This window comes from Peromyscus maniculatus, chromosome 11, assembly GCF_049852395.1.
Source record: "Peromyscus maniculatus bairdii isolate BWxNUB_F1_BW_parent chromosome 11, HU_Pman_BW_mat_3.1, whole genome shotgun sequence".
NCBI classification, from domain to species: domain Eukaryota; kingdom Metazoa; phylum Chordata; class Mammalia; order Rodentia; family Cricetidae; genus Peromyscus; species Peromyscus maniculatus.
In genome coordinates, this window is record NC_134862.1 from 36163860 (window position 1) to 36182553 (window position 18694).

Below are 18694 nucleotides of genomic sequence, written 5' to 3' on the forward strand. Positions count from 1 at the left end.
CAGAGACAGAGACAATGTCCACCATGTTTTGTTTTTTCCTTTTTTGAGATTATAATTTAATTACATTTCTCCCTTCCCTTTCCTCCCTCTAAACTCTCCCACATACCCCTCCCCACTCTCCTTCAAATTCATAACCTTTTTATTTATTGGTTTTTTTAATTAATTTTTTAAGACAAAGTCTCTTGCTTTTACCTGGGGCTCACTGACTTTGCCAGACGGCCTGACCTGTCTTGGCCTCTCCAGTGCTGGGTTTAAAAGCACTTGCCACCATGCCCGGTTCTTTTAATATGGCTTCTGGGGACTAAACCTAGGTCCTTGTGTTTGCCCTGGCAAGGCCTTTACCAGCCAGGTCCAGCATCATCTTACTTTTTGGAAAAAGAAAATCATTTATGCACCACTGTGAATGAATATACATAGTATATGTGTATGTAATATATGTATACATTCATTCACATACATATGATATATATCACATATATATATAATATACATATGTATATATCTTAAAGGAAAACAAAAACATCCTCAAGCCCATGACCTCCCTCACATATAAGTTATTCTTATTCTCAAGGAAGCACAGAATTTACTTCTGCAATGCTCTTTTTATTTAAGACATACTCTATTCTACTCTTTACATCTTCAAGATAGATAGTCTTAGATAAACACTGGGAAACTGAGAGCTCTCAAAGCCACTTATAGATGCTCTCAAATTATTTTCTATATTTACAATAACCACAAGTGTGTAAAGCAAGTATTTGTCTCAACAGGAGGAGCCCTGGAATGGCCATGTGTTACAAGGAAAAGCCTTCCCGTGAAGGCCCAATGGCATTAAGATGGCAGTTAGAGCGGCTGGGGACATGTGAGTCAGTAAATTCAAGGGCAGTGTGAACACAAGAACATGGGTTTGAGCCCCAGCGTCTAGCTCGTGCTTTGTTTTGTTTTGTCCTGAAAAGCAGGTGTGGTGACATGTGCCTGTGATCCTAGCACCCAGGAGGTGGAGACAGGCAGATCAATGGGGCGGGCCGGCCAGCCAGCCTAGCCTAACTGGCAAATGAGGAACCGTGTCTCAAAAAGCAAGGTGTATAGTATGTGCTCAATAATGCCCATGTTTGCCCTCTGCCTGCACATGTGTGTGCATGTGGACTCATACACGGGGTAGAGGGGTAGAGGTGGCAGGCGGCCACGAGAAAGAAGGAACAAAAACGAGTCAGTATAGTGGAGAGCCAGGGTGACCCACACTTCCACAGAAAGCCATCAGAGAGGACGCCACATAACACAGTACTAAACCACATCTCCACTGAGGAGACACAGTGTTCTAAAATGGTCTGTCGTGTGTGTGTGTGTGTGTGTGTGTGTGTGTGTGTGTGTGTGTGTGTGTGTGCGTGTGTGTGTTTTAAATGAATATCAGGTTTTAAGGAACTTCAAGAATAAAGAGGAGGAGGGAGGGGAGGAGGAGGAAGGGAAGGAAGAGGAGGAAGGGAAGAGAAGGGAGGGGATCCAATGAGCACTTTTAATCCCAAGGAGGAACTGAAGGTCTATCGCTCCAGGTGAAAATATGTAATCACCTGTGGTTACACATTGCAGGGTGCTGCAGGGGAGTTACTGAGCTGAAGTCAGGATGGGAGCCCCAACAGTCGGCTCTCCCGCACCCACTCTCAATACAACTAAATACACAGTTAATAGTAAAAAGACCATAGAAGGAAGGAGAACACAAGTCCACTGACCTCCCGAGTCCACCTCATAGTCCTGACATGAGGTTTAGTTAAAATGCAGGGCACAGGGCTGTAGAGATGGCTCAGTGGTTAAGAGTCCTACTGCTCTTCTAGGAAGAAGACTGGAGTTGGTTCCCAGCACCTCTGTGGTGGCTCACGACCATCTGTAATTCTAGTTCCAGGGGATCCGGTGCCCTCTTCTGGCCTCCTTGGGCACCAGGCATGTGCATATTGCCCTTACATTCATGAAGTCAAACCACTCAGATAGAGATAGATAGACAGACAGACAGAGAGACAGACAGACAGATGATAGGTAGGTAGACAGAGAGACAGACAGACAGACAGACAGACAATAGGTAGATAGGTAGATAGAGAGCGCGTGCGCGCGTGTGAGAAAGAGAGAGAGAGAGAGAGAGAGAGAGATATGATAGAGATGCATACATGCATAGATACACACATACAGCATAAGAGTTTTAAGAGGTTTGCACAGCTAAGTGATCTAGTCAAGATGTGGTCCCATCCAGCACTGGCTCACCCAGTCTCTCCTGCAAGGTGACCTAACAAGCTGCCATACCTATATGAAATCTCTTCCTAAGATACAGATTTCCCCTCTGGCTGGCACCAGGTCTCAGGCTTTTCCTTTGAGCATGTGCCTCCTGGAGATATTCCAGCTCTTTGGTGCTGTGTTTCAGGACTCTGGTAGCCAAAGGGACAGGCACCAGTGTCCCTTTGGCTTAGAGCAGCCCCATTTCTGCTGGGATGGTCACGGGGTCACCAGTTTTTGGTGCTTCGACCTGACTACTTCTGTTTGTAGACACAGAACATAGAGTCCAAGTCGTGTTTACCCAAGGCCAAACTGGACCTGGCCTCACTGGAATCCAGGATTTCTAGGCTTCCCCAGTCACAAGAAGCAATGGGGAAGCCCCATAAGAAGCCCAGGACAAGCATTTAACTTCATGGGGTTTTCAAATATCTTGGGAAACCTAAGAATTAAACCTAATTACCAAGAAAGGTCACAGGTCAAAACTACTTGAGGACAGCCTTATGTTTTTTGCTGGGATAAAACTTCACATTAAAAGTCTTTGGTGGCGCACGCCTTTAATCCCAGCACTCTGGAGGCAGAGCCAGGCAGATCTCTGTGAGTTCAAGGCCAGCCTGGTCTCCAAAGCGAGTTCCAGGAAAGGCGCAAAGCTACACAGAGAAACCCTGTCTCGAAAAACAAAACAAAACAAAACAAAAAAGTCTTTTCCAGACTGAGGGGATGGCTCAGTGGGTAACGTACCTGTGCAAGCATGAGGACCTGACTTTAATCTCCAGAACACACATTTAAAATCAAAACTGGCCGGGCGGTGGTGGCACATGCCTTTAATCTCAGCACTTGGGAGGCAGAGGCAGGCGGATCTCTGTGAGTTCAAGGCCAGCCTGGGCTACAGAGTGAGTTTCAGGAAAGGTGCAAAGCTACACAGAGAAACCCTGTTTAAACAACAACAACAACAACAACAACAACAAAAAATCAAAACTGGTGATCTTATAACCCCAGTGCTGGGGAGACAGACTGGCAGATCCCAGGGACGTATGGGCCAGCCAGCAGAGCTTACCTAGTGAGCCTGGGACCAATGAGAGACCCTGTCTCAAAACACAAAGTCGATGGCATTTCAGGAATGACAGCCGAGGTTGGCCCCCGGCCTCTCTGCACATATGCACCTACACACGTACAAACACACATCACAAACATCTGAACAAACCCTAAGTGGCAGGGACTTTTACAGTGAGCTGTGACGTTGCTCAGGAGACAAGCAGAGGGGCAGAGCTTCTCTCGTTATTGTTTGTACCGACACCTTCCGTCCTCACACTGACATGCACTCTGGTTTCCAAAGAACTTCAGCCTTCTTTTCTCAGTTGCCTGAACCTTTTAACTTGAACTTCTATTTTCTCTGTCAAGCACAGTTACATCAGATGAATTCCAATTCAAATAACCTATTGTTTGGACTCAGCCCTGCAATCTGGCTAAAAACCTTCCCCCGGTACTTCTAGACAAGGTAATTTGTCTGTTTTACCAGTTTGGATTCTCTCAAAACTTAAGAATCCTACATTTGAGCCTATCTCAGTTAAAAACAAAGGTGAGCATCTGGTGCACACTTCTTCAAGCACCAAGCTGGTAAAGAGACAGAGAAAGTAAGAAGCAAGGCACAGAGGGATAGGAGACTGATTGATTTTTAAAGGGCTCTTTGTTAGAGGACCCCCCCCCAGGCACCACCGCCCCACTATGGAGGAACAAGGAAAGCTTCTCATGGAGGCAAACACGGACCTCTCCAACATTTACACATGATCTCTTTCAGAGATCTACAGTGTGCTACCTTCAAAACCCAAGATGCACAATGGTATAAAAAAAGATTCTTTCTTCAGGGCTGAGAGATTGCAAGCATGATTTCCCAAGTTCAATCTTAAAAGAAAAAAAAAAAAACAGCCAAGTGTGGTGGTGTGTGCTTGTCATCCCAGTGCTGGGGAGGCAGGGACAGGTAGATACCGATACCAGAGGTTTCCCTGGCCAGACAGCCTAGCCTACTCAATGAGGTCTGGCCCAATAAGACATGCTGTCTCAAAAGATAAGGTGAACAGCACACGAGGAATGATACGTGCTGTTGACCTCTGGCCTCCAAATGCACACACAATACACACATATACAGGTACACATACCCATATGGACACACACCCAAAAGCACACAAACTTTTAAAAAAATTCTTCCTTCAAACTGTTGCCTTGCTCCGACTGTCGGAAACTGATTGTGGCCACAAGAAGAGGGAAGGGGGTGGGAGGAAGGCCTGGAGTCTGGAGGAAAAGCAGAGGCAGGATCCTGCTCTGCCCCGTGATGGCTGTGTGCTTGGTACAATATCCACCCCTGGCACCTGATTTGCTTCCTTAACTGGTCTTTGTTTCTGATTTAATCAGATAACAAAGGGAACCAGGAAAACATTGCTTTGTATTTTTATATTAAACAGTATAGGCACCCGAGAGTACGTTTCAGGATTGTATGCATATGATCCATCTCATCTTCTCTCATTCCTACTCCATAAAATACCCATGCTTAGCAATTTTCTTTCAGGCTTCCACTCTGTTCTTGGGCCTAGTTTACTCAGGCTCCTAAATGCCTATCCAGAAATCGCTACTTACTTTCTATGTACCTTAATGGAAAAAAACAAAACAAAACAAAACAAAAACATTATTGGGTTGGTACATAAGGTGGCCAGGGGAACTGGGAAAGTAAATAATTTGTACTAGAAGAAAAGTCCGAGAATATATTTGGCACATGGAGTGATGTTATATCTCATGTTTGTTTATCATTGTCCAGGAACATGTGATGCTTATGGTATGAAGAGAACAAATAACACAAAGATTGACAAATATAGGACAATGGTTCTCAAATGGAGGTAATACTCTCTGCACTGTTTCATAGGACATGTAGTTGAGTCTAGTTTTCACGTCTGCTGGAAAACTTCTAAAGGCATCTGATGGTGGAGGCCAGATGAACTATTGCAAACCTAGAACAGAATGACCCATGTCAACATGGTGCTGCTTGTGATGGAACTAACATGTGATGGCCCTGAAACCTGGATGTTCTTCTGGACATCACTTCCCTGAAACCTAGATGTTCCTCTGGACATCACTTCCCTGAAACCTAGATGTTCTTCTGGACATCACTTCCCTGAAACCTAGATGTTCTTCCGGACATCACTTCCCTGAAACCTGGATGTTCTTCTGGATATCACTTCCCTGAAACCTGGATGTTCTTCTGGACATCACTTCCCTGAAACCTAGATGTTCTTCCGGACATCACTTCCCTGAAACCTGGATGTTCTTCTGGATATCACTTCCCTGAAACCTGGATGTTGTGGTGGTATTCTAATTGTACTGAAATGTGATTTTGATTGTATGTTAATAAATAAAGTTGCCCGGGGGTCAGAACTATTAGAGCCATAGACAGAGTGTGGTGGTGGTGGCACACACCTTTAATCCCATAGATCTCTGTGTGTTCAGGGATACAGCCAGCATTGGAGACATATGCCTTTAAGACCTAGGGGGCTGTACATTCAGACAGTGACGAGGCAGTCACATGTTTGGGTTTACAACCAATGAGAAGGCAGAATGACTAGAAAAAAACGATTTACACACAGGAAATAGCTCTCTTTCGGGAAGCTGGGACACCGCAGGCAGAAGGGTAAGATTTTAGCTCTGAGCTCTGACCTCTTGGCTTTCTCTTTTACATTGTTTCTGTGTTTCTTATTTAATAAGACGGTTGGTTACATCTACAGGATGTTCTTCTGGACATCACTTCCCTGAAACCTGGATGTTCTTCTGGATATCACTTCCCTGAAACCTGGATGTTCTTCTGGACATCACTTCCCTGAAACCTGGATGTTCTTCTGGATATCACTTCCCTGAAACCTAGATGTTCTTCTGGACATCACTTCCCTGAAACCTGGATGTTCTTCCGGACATCACTTCCCTGAAACCTGGATGTTCTTCTGGACATCACTTCCCTGAAACCTGGATGTTCTTCTGGACATCACTTCTCTGAAACCTGAACGTTCTTCTGGACAACACTTCCCAAGGCACCTTCTGGTGACCAGTACCTGCTGGAAAACTGCAGCCTTGTGCAAGGAAGAGTCCCCACCACCATTAACTCTGTACCCATTTATATTAAAGGCTTGTATCAGTTTGGGGTAAATTCTATTGATAGGAACTGGCAGGCAGCGACCTTTTGAGTATCTGGTCCACACCTTTGTGTTGTACAGCGAGTGGGGATGAGAGGTGCCAGGTTTGTTCTCCTGATGCCAAGGAGCCACTGTGGAAAGACTAAGGTACAACAATCAGGGAGGCCAATAAGATGAGGTAATGCTCTCACAGAGAACAGAGAGTGGAAAGGGACCACAAAGCATAGAACTAAATGAAGGATATTCCAGGAAAGAGCTGAAATTTGGGAAGAAGACATGATAGCCAGTGTGGAATATAATCAGCAATATGATTCTTTAAATTTTTTATTTACATATTATTTAAGAGGATGGGCACTTCATGAGTTTATGTGTACCATGTGCATATAGCAAGGTATCACATTTTGTGTCAAGTATGGTTGCCTCCCTCTAAATGATGAGCAGGCAAGATGGCAAAGCCCTTCACTTCATGTAATGTCTGAGTCATTTTGTCTGTTCATAGTTTAGCAGGAGACAACCACACTTGACATAAACTGTGATACCTTGCTCAGGAGTGTCAATATTTTTTTCATATTGTCACATAGGAATTGAAAGTTTAATGGCTAGGATTAGAAAGATGGCACAAGAGTTAAAAGCATGCACTGCTGAGGACATATAGTCATTTCCCAGCACCCACATCAGGGTCTCACCATTCCCTTTAACTCCATCTCTGGGGATCTGATGTCCTCTTCCGGTTTAATAAGCCCCTGTATGCACATGGTGCACATAAACTGATTAAGTGCCTCTATCCTCATAAATAATATGTATATAAAAAATCTTTTTAAAAAATCATATGGCTGATTATATTCCCCACACTGGCTTATCATATTGTCTTAACATCTTGGATCTTTTCAGTCATTTTGCTGTTTTCTGTCGTTCCCTTGAATAATGCCAAGATGAAACCTTCATGCAATTCTCCCCCATGTCTTTTGTGATCTTGCTCTTGCCTAAAAGTTTCCATATTTTTTTCCATGTTGGGTATGTACATATGAGGTATATGTGTGTATATGTGTTTATCCATGTTTTCATGTGTGTAGGCACACAGTTATGGGTGTGTATCCACATGCATGGACATGTATATAGAGACCTGAATTTGAATAGGGATCTTCCTATATTACTCTAGATTTATTGGGGCAAGATCTCTCACTGAAGCTAGAACCTGCTGTTTTCTAGCCTAGCTAGCCAGCTTGCTCCAGGGATCCCATCTCTGCCTCTGCAGTGCTGGGATTACAGGCCAGAGGCAGAACTATTTATTCTCCCTTCAGTTCTGTTGCTGTGGTAAAATATCCTGAGAAAAATCACTTTACAGGAGAAATGGTTTATTTGGGTCACATATTTCAGGTGTAGTCCATGGTGGTAGGCAAGTCAAGGCAGGAACTTCAATCAGCTGGGAACGTCACACCCATAGTCAAGAGCAGGGGGAGAAGAAATGTATGGGTGCTCATCGTTTGCTTGCCAGTGCTTGGCTCTGATTTCTTCACTCTTAGTCCAGGGACACAAACCAGGGGATGGTGCCACCCACAGGGGGCTGGGTCTTCCTACATCAATTAACTTATTTAGACAATCCCCCACAGACATGGCCAACAGCAGGGCAATCCAATGCAGACAATCTCTCAGTCAATGCAGACTCTCTTCCTTGGTGACTGGAGGTTGTGTGAAGTTGATAATTAAAGCTAGCTACCACACATGTCCATACAGCTTTCATGTGGATACTGGCAGGTGCTTTATCCACTGAGCATCACTACATCCAAGCCTGGTTTCCACAGCTTTAAATTTACACATACCCACATGAACAAAGGTGGATGATGATAGAGGAATTATTCTAAATTTATTGTAATAAATTCTATACTTGAAATACACTTCTGTATTTGAAATCCCCTACATTTAAAGACTAGGTCACATTATCCAAACCATCAAACACTTGGCATTTTGATATAGTCTGAATTCTGTTAAAAATGCATCACTTCCGTAAACTGAAGACCAGAACTATAGCTGACTACCACACAAGAGCTTTAAACATGACATCTGGTTCTAGGGGTATATCTCCATTGAGTGATTTTAAATGTTTTCTTCCTGAAGTCACTGGCTGTTGCCCTTGCATATTTCCCTTGGGAGAGGGTCTGTGATTAGCAGGCTGTATTCTAGATGACAGGATTAGCTGGTACTGCCTGGAGATTAAGCAGAATTAACCTGAATCATCATTAAATTAAAGCTTTAAAAATTAAAACTAAGGGAACTAAGCTCAAATGCTTCCTTGGAACTATTAAACGTTTTTGGCTTTAAGATTTACAGGCTATGGGTTTTTATTTTATCTTATTTTATTTTAGTGTGTGTGTGTGTGTGTGTGTGTGTGTGTGTGTGTGTGTGTGTGTCGTATCTATGCTCACAGGAACAAGTGCGTGTGTGTGTGTGTGTGTGTGTGTGTGTGTGTGTGTGTGTGTGTGTGTTGTATCTATGCTCACAGGAACAAGTGCGTGTGTGTGTGTGTGTGTGTGTGTGTGTGTGTGTGTGTGTGTGTGTATGCTAGTAGATACCAGAGTTTGATGGCAAGTGTTTTTCCCTAACACTCTCCACTGTAATTTTGGGGATGGATCTATCACTGAACCCAGAGATCACCAACTGATGATACTGGGCTCCCCATCCCCATCCTACCCCCAGCAATAAGATTACAGCCTATATGTGCATGCTGAAGACCCAAACCCAGGTCCTCATTCCTCTCTGGCAAGCACTTTACTGAGTGCTTTCCAATGCACTTTAAACACTTTATATGACTTCTCTTTTAACCCTCTCCAAAGCCTAGACAAAAATTATTATCTCTACTTTCCAAATGAGAAAATTCATGGTGAATAGGGTATTCAACATGACCAAGCTGGAGTCAGTACTCAACTGACTCTCGAGTTGATGCATAAAATTGCTATCCTATAAAGGTACATTCCTTGACTAATAACTTGCCCAACTCCTTTGTGAGGATAAACTTCAATGGATGGAGTTTTGTGACCACAGACCTTTCCGGAATGTCCCTTTCTAAAACAGGCCATATTACCATGTGAAAAGCCTGCAGATTCCTAGACCATCTGGGGGTCTGTTTGTTACAGTTTCTTAAAAAAAAACCAATGGGTTTTTAGTGCAGTGCTCAGCGGAAGAGATCCAAAATGCTGTGGAATCAGAGACGCTTGTTTTTTGCACTGGGCCCAGCTCTCTCCTGCTGCTACTGCCTCTGGGGCATTTCTGAAGAGTCTGTTTTCTACTCAGAGTTGGTAGAGAGTCAGGAAAGCAGTTGCTGTGACCCCTTCAGATCCCCAGAGGAATTGTGAGATTAGGAGCAGAGATTAAAACAACAGGCTCCTTCTCCTTCAGCCTAGGGCAAGCGCTGGGATATGATTCCCACATCTTTATTCTCTATGTTTAATACTCATTCCAAACCACTGTCTTGGGTTTGGGGGCACAGTTCAGTTGGTAGAGTGCTCACCTGGCATTCACAAAGCCCCGGGTTGAATGCCCAATAGTGCATAAACTGATCGTGGTAGAACACACCTGCGATTCCACCACTCCAGAAGTGGAGGCAGGATGATCAGGGTCATCCACGACTAAACGGTGATTTCTAAGTCAGCCTGGACTATATTAGATTCTGTCTGGGGAATAAAAAGGGGGAGTGTGCTAGAAAAATAGTCAGTGGGTAAACTCTTCCCAGCACAAACATCAGGACCTGAACTTGGATCCCACCACTCATATAAAAGCCAGACACGGCAGTGCACACCTGTAACACCTGTGCCGGGAGACGGAAGCAGGCAGATCCCCAGAGCTCACTAGCCAGGAAATGTAGCCAGAGCAGTGAGCTCCAAGGTATGTAGAAGACCGTTTATTCTAGCTTCATTCTGTTACTGTGACAAAACACTCCAGCTTCTCAAAAGGGTAGAACATGGTTTATTTCAGCATATAAGTAACCGTTCACTTTTGAGACGAGTCAAGGCCATACCTTAAGCAGAAACTTGAAGGCAGGCTGGTTGTTATTCTGCACAGTATCACCCCTGACCAGGGAATCCACTCTTAGCCAAGGGAGTAAAGCAGAAACCATGGAGGAATACTGCTTTCTGCTTCCTCACAGGGGTAAGCTTAACTAGCTTCTGTATAGAGTCAAGAACCACCTTCCCAGGAAATGGAGCCACCCACAGTGTGCTGGGCCCTCTTGCACTGATTAACAATCAAAGAAATCCCCAACAGACAAGTCCACAGGCCTGTCTGACCTGGGCAATGAGATCAGGTTTCTCTAGGCTCTGTCCAGTGGACAGTGAAAATTAATTAGGAAACCGTTTCTCAACAAATCAGATGTAAAATACAAGAACATACTAAAAGTCAGCCTCTTGCTTCCATACACATAGGTGAGTGCATCTGCATACGTGCTCACATATGTGTGCATAATCCCCCAATGCACATCTGTGCATGTGCTTGTATGTGTGCACACACCTACACACACAGAGTGCATTTTCCTTAATGTTATTTATTTAATGTTATTTATAGATGACTGCTCTTTGCGGAAGTGCCAAATTTCAAAGCAAATAGGCTAGACTACTTCCCAATCAAGAATAGACTCCGCAATATTTCTTGAAGGAGTTGGCTCAGCCCCAGTCAAGGTACCATAGACAACAATGGCCAGAGAACAGGTAGGTGTCCCCATTTCCCAGTAGTCCTGAAGCTGGGGAGCTCCCTCCCCGCTTACAGAGCGGTACAACCAGACCTGAATCCACTATTCCAGAACAGGAGTAACTATTCCTGAGAAGTGTGTGCATAGTTTTAAGTGGCACCTCTTAAACTTCACAGAATTAAGGAAACACTCGGAGGTTTCCCTACAGTTCTCAGCCTGACCTTGAAATCACTGAAGTACACAGGGCAGCAAGGTATGGATTGTCACTGTTGGTACTCTGTCCAGAATTCACCTCCATCCCAATTCCTAAATTTCTCAATAGGAACTACTCTAGCCAACCTTCCTTAGAGTGATGGAGACAGAAATCTCCGCTCTTTGCATTAGGTCTGCCTGCACAAAGCCCATGTTTTGCCTTGTAGGGAAGTTGACCATGAAATGGCAGAGTTTCCCTGACATAACAGCTACAGGGGTTGCCCTGGCCTGTCCCCTCCAAGTGCATTTCTGCCATGGTTATCAGCCACAGCCTCCCTTTCCTGACAATGTTAACCCAGGACTGCTGGTATAAGCATCTGGTCTGGACTCTGTCGCCTGTAGGGACTTCTGATGAGAGTGTGTCAGGACTGCTGAGCCTAAAGCTTTTATCTGAAAGCAGCTTCCACTCAGTCATGACTGTGTATGGCCAGCCCACACCACACACACACACACACACACACACACACACACACACACACACACACACAGAGAGAGAGAGAGAGAGAGAGAGAGAGAGAGATTAGCTTCCCCCAACTCTGTGACTCCAGCACACACGCACATGCACACACACACACACACACACACACACACACACACACACACAGGCTGGCTTCCCTCAACTCTGTGACTCCAGCACACACGCACATGCACACACACACACACACACACACACACACACACACACACACACACAGAGGCTGGCTTCCCCCAACTCTGTGGCTCCAGCAGTAGGAACCCATCTGCTTGCAGTGGGAAACTCAGCCTGCTGTGTGAAGTGGGAGAGCTAATCTGATAAGAAAGGGACCTGGCGGAGTTCAGCAGTGATATCAGCTGCAGAGCAGCAGCCCCACACTTACATGCTGAAGGTCTGTGCACAAGGCTTCTCCGTGAGACTTGGGGGGTGTTTATAAAGTGATAAGCAAAGCGGCTGAAGTAAAGAGGCACATTCTCACCTTCCACCACAAAGAACCTGCCCCAATCAGACCCCGGCTGAGAGGATCTTCCATATGTAGTTACCTTCAGAAGTCCTGCCTTGTCAACAGTCTGTCATGGGTGGCTCATGAGGCCCCACACCCCCATATGATCCACAGGCAATTAATAAGTGCATGGTGCCCATGCCTCATGGAGTCAATGTCCTGGAGGCTTTGTTAAGATCCCACTTGCCTTTTTTTTTTTTTTTTTTTTTCTTTTCTGGCTAGGATGCCACTACTAAGGATTAAAGCTAGAGCCTGGAGAATGTTCTACTTTTGAATGCCAGCCCTAGCCCGGGGTTCCACATTACCCTCCTATAAACAACCCTCACGTATGCTCCTACGGGCAACCCTAATTAAAACCACAGGGTCATCAAACAAAAGGACATCAAAATAGAAGAGGGACAAGTCAGGAAGAGGAAGGGGTCAGTGGGAGAGGAAGAGGGACAAGAGAGGGGGACGGGGTAAACATCAAAATAAGTTATGTCTGTATATGGAATGTCATCTTTCACTCATAATTAACACATACTAACGCAAACATTAAAAATAGTGCTTATCTCGTGTGATCTATTTTGTCACAGGCAGACTATGTTCTATAATTCTCGGTGACTCACACAAAAGCATTTCTCTTGGAAATGAGAAGGAAAGGTAATTTTAAAGGGAAAATGTAACATTTCCTCACGCGGAGCTGTTCCTAAGGGCAGAAGGCAGCGTGAGGCAATGTGGAACAGTGGCTGGATTCTTCGGATTTCAGGGGCAGCTGGAGTTCAAACGCCAGCTTTGTATCTTCCTAGATGGGAGACCAGGCGAGTTATTTAACTTGCCCGAATGAGTACACGGAGGAATTAATAATAACAACAGCTTCCTTGGAGTCATCAGAAAGAGCTTAGGCAGAAAAGTAGCTCCACAAATATCAGCCCTTGTCACCATTACCCAGAGTGTATTGTGACTGTGGTCACCATGGGTCCCCAAAGGACTGTGGGATGGCTGCTATAAAAACGTAGTTTACCTGCCAGCTGGGAGCATCACCCCTATTGTGCTTGTCCCTACTCAACATGGGCATTTATTTTTGCACTGGGGAGATAGATGGGGAAAGAATAGCATGGGTGGATTGGGCAAAACTTCTGGAAGCATCTGTGTTCTTTTTAAAACATTCTTCCTGTCTTCGTTAAGGTCACTTTTTTTTTTTGCCTTTGAAGCAGGCCCACAAATTGAACCCAGGTCTCAGGACTGCTAGGGACAAACCCTGCCACTGAGCCCCAGGTGCGGCCTGATGTCCTACTCTCTTTATGCTTCTTGGCACTGGGACACTCATCTATGCGGGTCACGTGCAGCCATGCCTTTCCAGGTATGCTACCGGAATAAACTGTCCCCGGCCCTCTTTGAAACACATAACCATCTCTTCTGTGGGTAACTCGGGTGACAAGATTACTCAGCCTCATCATCAATAAATCTGGGATGAAGAGCTAAACGGCTGCTGACCGATGAGCACGTTACTAGACAGAAAGGTATTTATGATTTTAAGACTCTGGAAGCTATGTGTAATTATCCAAATGAATCAATGTTTTCCATTGTGGTTCTAGAAACCCGAGTAGGTACATAGAGAGATGAAGGGAGCATCGTGAGGCAGGATGCTGCTGAAGACATCTTCAAATTACAGTAGAAAGGAAGCAAGCATGTTGTTTTTTAATACCGCGGCATCGGTCCCGTAAAAGGGGGCAGTTGTTTGGTAGAATGATAAATAGAAAGCTATTATATGCTTAATTAAAGACCCAATCCTTCTAGTGCTGAAATAACACAATCCCCAACTGAGTAGAAATACAGACTTTGGAGAGGAGGCATACTATTTTATAACTGTTGTTGGTGTTGTCCTGGTTACTGTCACAGAGGACAGCATTCAAATGTATCTATCATCACAGAGCTGACTGCATTCTTAGACTGTTGGCCTGTTGTGTTAGTTCATAAGGCAGCTTCCTCCCACCAAAAGACAGGTATCGTGTTTTCTCATGAGGTCAAATGGGAGCCCGAGGCTGCACACATCCCATCTGGAACCTGCTAAGGAAATAAAGAACTCAACTTGGATTATGGATGTTATTTTAATGAATGTGGCGCCCTCTTCTGGTGGAAAGTCTAAATCAATAATGAAATCTTGTGGGCTTTCTCGGCTCCAGTCATTCCGAGCAAGGGGATAGCCAAGTGACCAGACAAGAGTTAATCCATCCAAATCCCCATCAAAGCTAAATGACAAAACAAAAGAAAAAAAAACCCGCAGGAACAAGAGGGAGAAAGGCAAATATCTGGCACTGGAATAGAGATGGGAATTAACAAGGAAATTCCCCAACAATTAACTTTAAAAAAAAAAGAAAATGGTGCTTAAAATAGTTGTTCATATTTAAATGACAAGCAATGGCCTTTTGATCACTGGACTTCTTAAGACGAATTCTTTCTATTAAGCATGTCAATGGATGCAGGGATTGAGAGGAACAAACATTGGTTTGAAAAATTAGTTGAAGAAATTTATAATGGGAAGTTAAGTGCTCTGTGACAAAATGCGTTCTTCAACATTGTGATTTTTCATGAGGTCAAACCTATAATATTAAAAGGATTTGGGGCTGGACAGATGGTTCAGTGATTTAAGAGTGCATAGGACTCTTGCAGAGGACCTGAGCTCAGTCCCTGCCACCCAGGTCAAGTGGCTGAAAATCTCTTCTGACTCCAGCTCCAGGAAATTCAATGGCCTCTTCAGGCTTCTTTGGGTACAGCATTCATATGTACATACCACCTCCCTACAATACGCACACACATATACACACACACACACTTAAAAGTAAAATCTCAAAAAATAATGTTCCACTACATGTCTACAAGTCTTTTGGAGTGTTTGGACATTGAAGATACTTTTGCAATGAAGACTTGAGCCCCAACTTTATAATTATTTGTCATTGCACAAAATATGTAATCAACTTTAAGGTCGGTGTCTAATATCTATGCTTGAAGAACAGCAAACCACGTACTAATGTATCAGGGATACACATGCATGCTACTGCTTGAGCCAATTCTAGTAGGTTAAAGGCCAGAGATACCTACTAAATGGTTAACTGAAGAACAAATAATTAAAAGAACACTAACATTCTAGACAGAGGAAACCGATTCTGTCCATTAACACTCCACTGAATGCTAAATTATTTTTACTCCCGAGTGATCTCAGTTATTTCTACATGACAAATCCTGTCAGTTTCTAGAGGCTGTGGCCCAGATTGAACATGTATTTATGAAAAGAAAGCAGAAGTCTATTCAAGTCCAGGAGGGAGGATGGCTAGATCTCCATGCCAACCACAATCAAAAAGAAACCCAGGGTTCTGATATTTAGTTTCTGAGACTCTGTGGATTTGATGAACTCGGGACTTGGGGGGTGGCAGGAAGCTGGGGGGGGGCACTGCCAATGATGGAAGTAATCATGTTTTCTAGGTGGTATGGTTTGGATGTGAAATGTCCCCCATGGGCTCATGTTTGAACACTTGGTGCCCAGCTGGTGGCGCTGTTTGGGAAGGTTGTGGAACCTTTAGGAGGTGGAGCCTTGCTGGAGGAAGTGGGTCATGGGGCAGGGGTGCGGGGCTTGTGGCTTTATAGTTAGCTCCTACTTTCTGCTCAAGCCTGACGCCATGCCCTCCCCACCATGATGGACTGACTCCCTCTGGAACTGGAGGCCAAATACACTTTCTCCTTTCAGTTGCCTCTGTTGGGGCATTTTATCACAGCCATGGAGAGTAATTACAATGCCATTGTTTTACATAAATAAACATGTTGCAACTGGGAGGGGGCTGGAGAAAAGGAGGCAGAGTTGGAAGCATTGCATTCACACTGACGAATGTTTCTCTGTAACTAGGCCTCACTCACCATTGGCTCCTTTTGCCAACACAGGCATGCCATTGGAATGCTTTGTGCTAACATCAGCATTGACATTTCAACAGAAATCATGCTAAGGCAGCTTCAACAAAGTCCCTCAACATCCACATCCACACCTCTTCCACATCTGATGTAACAACTCTTCCAGCTTCCAACAGATTAAGTCTTACCATCTAGGCTTGCCTTCAGCAAAATCCAACAAGGCTTGATTAGCATTCTCCCTTACCTCTGTTCCTCAGCTATACAGCCCCATATTCCTTTGAAGAAGTTCAAATAAAAATAACATCTTAATATATATATATATATATATATATATATTAAATCATATATTATAGATTATAATACATATTGTAACATGTATATTACAAGTTCTTAAGTGAGGCCAATTATATAATAAATACCATGTTAGATATTTATTTATTTGTTTATCTAATATATATTAAATAATATATTTTATATTTATATGATCTAAATTTATATTTATATAAATAATATATTAAAATGTATCTAATATATTACATGTATTACTATATATCACATGTAATATATACATAGTATCAGTAGGTACAATCCATTAATGACTGTATTTGATTTTGGGCTCCACATGCATGCCTACTAGATTTAGTTACTTGATTCTGGGAGCATGTGAAGTATGTGTGAGGCACTGTGTTGACTCTAACACTCAGAGCTACACAAATATTTACACTCAGGAGTGCCCTCGGTCCTGCTCCCTCTCTTCTGATTCCTTTTCTACCATTCCCTTTAGTTTCTGGCATATACTTTGTGGGGTTTTTTTTGCATAAATAAGTAAGCACATATCTGCTTACATGAGATGTCCACCATTCTCTAACAAGTACCCAACTGTACTCTTGGTTTCCTGCTCTCCATACTTAACTAATGTTAGGAATATGTCAGTTCATAGAGGTCATCCTTATTCCTTTTTCACAACTGCATAGTATACTGTGTAGATACACTATTTAGTAAGACAGTCCTTTATAAATAGGCAATTATGTTAAATCCAATATTGTTCAGTTATAAAAAGTAACACAATGATGTGGGCCAGATGACTCACTGGATAAAGGAACCTGACCACCGGCCTGATGACCTAAATTGGGTCCCCAGGCCTCCATGCTGGAAGGAGAGAAGACTCCCATAAGTTATCCTCTGACCTCCACAGGCAGGGTGTGGCATGGGTGCCTCTCCACAAATGCACTTTATAAGCAGATTAATATAAAACACGTTTCCTAAACTCTACAATGAACAACAGCCTTATGTATGTGCACACTGTATTAGCACAGGTGACTGTCCAGGAGCTTCCTAGACACAGGGTGGCCAAACCTGAGGCAAGCTCGTGGGAGGTTTTGTTGGGTGGTAGGAAATCCCCTGAAGAGCTGCACCGCTGTCTGCAGCTCCTGCCAGCAGAGCAGGGCTGCTTCCCCACAAGCTCACCAGAAGGTTGTGGGGACAGGAGGGACCGTGACACCATCTGACTTTCACTAGCTGACAGGAGAGATACTCTACCTGGTGGCATTTTATTCAGGAGGTCTAAAATGATGACGCAGTTTGGCTATTTTCTCCTGTTCCTGGGGTGCATCCTTTATCATTGTTGTGCAGTTTCTGTGTGTACCTCTTCGCCATTTTAGGCTATGTGAGTTTTCTGTTTGTTGACTCCCCCCTCTCCCCCTCCCTCAATCACCCTCCCCCCTGTGTGTGCTGTTCATATGCGTGTGGAAGCCAGAGGACAACCTCAGGTATCATTCCTCAGTAACACCATTCACCTTATTCCAATACAGGTTCTTTCGGTGGCCTAAGGCCCATGCATTAACTAGGCTGGCTAGTCAGAAAATCCTAGGGATAATCTTGTCTCTGGCCTCCATAATGCTGGTGTTACAGGTACATGCCACCAGATATGTTTTTTGTTTATGCGGGTGATGGAGACCCAAAATCCGGTCTTCCTGCCTTTGTGGCAAGCACCCGTAACCTGAGTTATCCGCACAGCCCCCAATCTCCAATTTCTAAGGTGTTTTTTTCCCTATCACCCACCCTCTTCATTAGGGGTTATCTTTTTTGCTTTGTGTATATCTTCATAGAAAGTCTCAAATTTTTACATGAAATATGTCAGTTAACAGTGAATCATTTTTTGAATCATAAACAGAACATCTTTCTCTATAGTATCATTAAAGAAGAACTCATGTGCGTTTTCTTCTAAAAAGCTTGAGAGTTTCTTTCTTACGTTTGTACCCCTAATGTATTTAAGTTTGTTACTGACAGAATTTGAAGTAACAGAATTCTTGAAGGTGGAGCCAGGACAAAAACTCAGTTTTTGGGAAAGTGCTGGATCCACAGCAGTAGTATAACAAGGCAGGCATGGCAGTGCTTATCTGCAATGCTCGCCCTGGATGAGGGTGGAGAGGGCAGGGACCGGTAGATCCTCTGAGTTTATTAGCCAGCCATGCTAGCCA

At 43.9% G+C, this 18694-nt stretch overlaps 1 protein-coding gene and 1 long non-coding RNA gene across 19 annotated transcripts in view; one reads left to right on the forward strand and one right to left on the reverse strand.

The window, feature by feature from the left end:
* The window catches only part of Nckap5 (NCK associated protein 5), a 934454-nt gene that overhangs the window by 509279 nt on the left and 406481 nt on the right, over positions 1 to 18694 (reverse strand). The gene's annotated exons all lie outside the window — the stretch shown is intronic.
* LOC143267770 (uncharacterized) lies at positions 594 to 5676 on the forward strand. Its single transcript, XR_013043204.1, has 3 exons — positions 594 to 859; positions 3660 to 3751; positions 5063 to 5676. It is a non-coding gene; the product is annotated as an uncharacterized LOC143267770 (long non-coding RNA).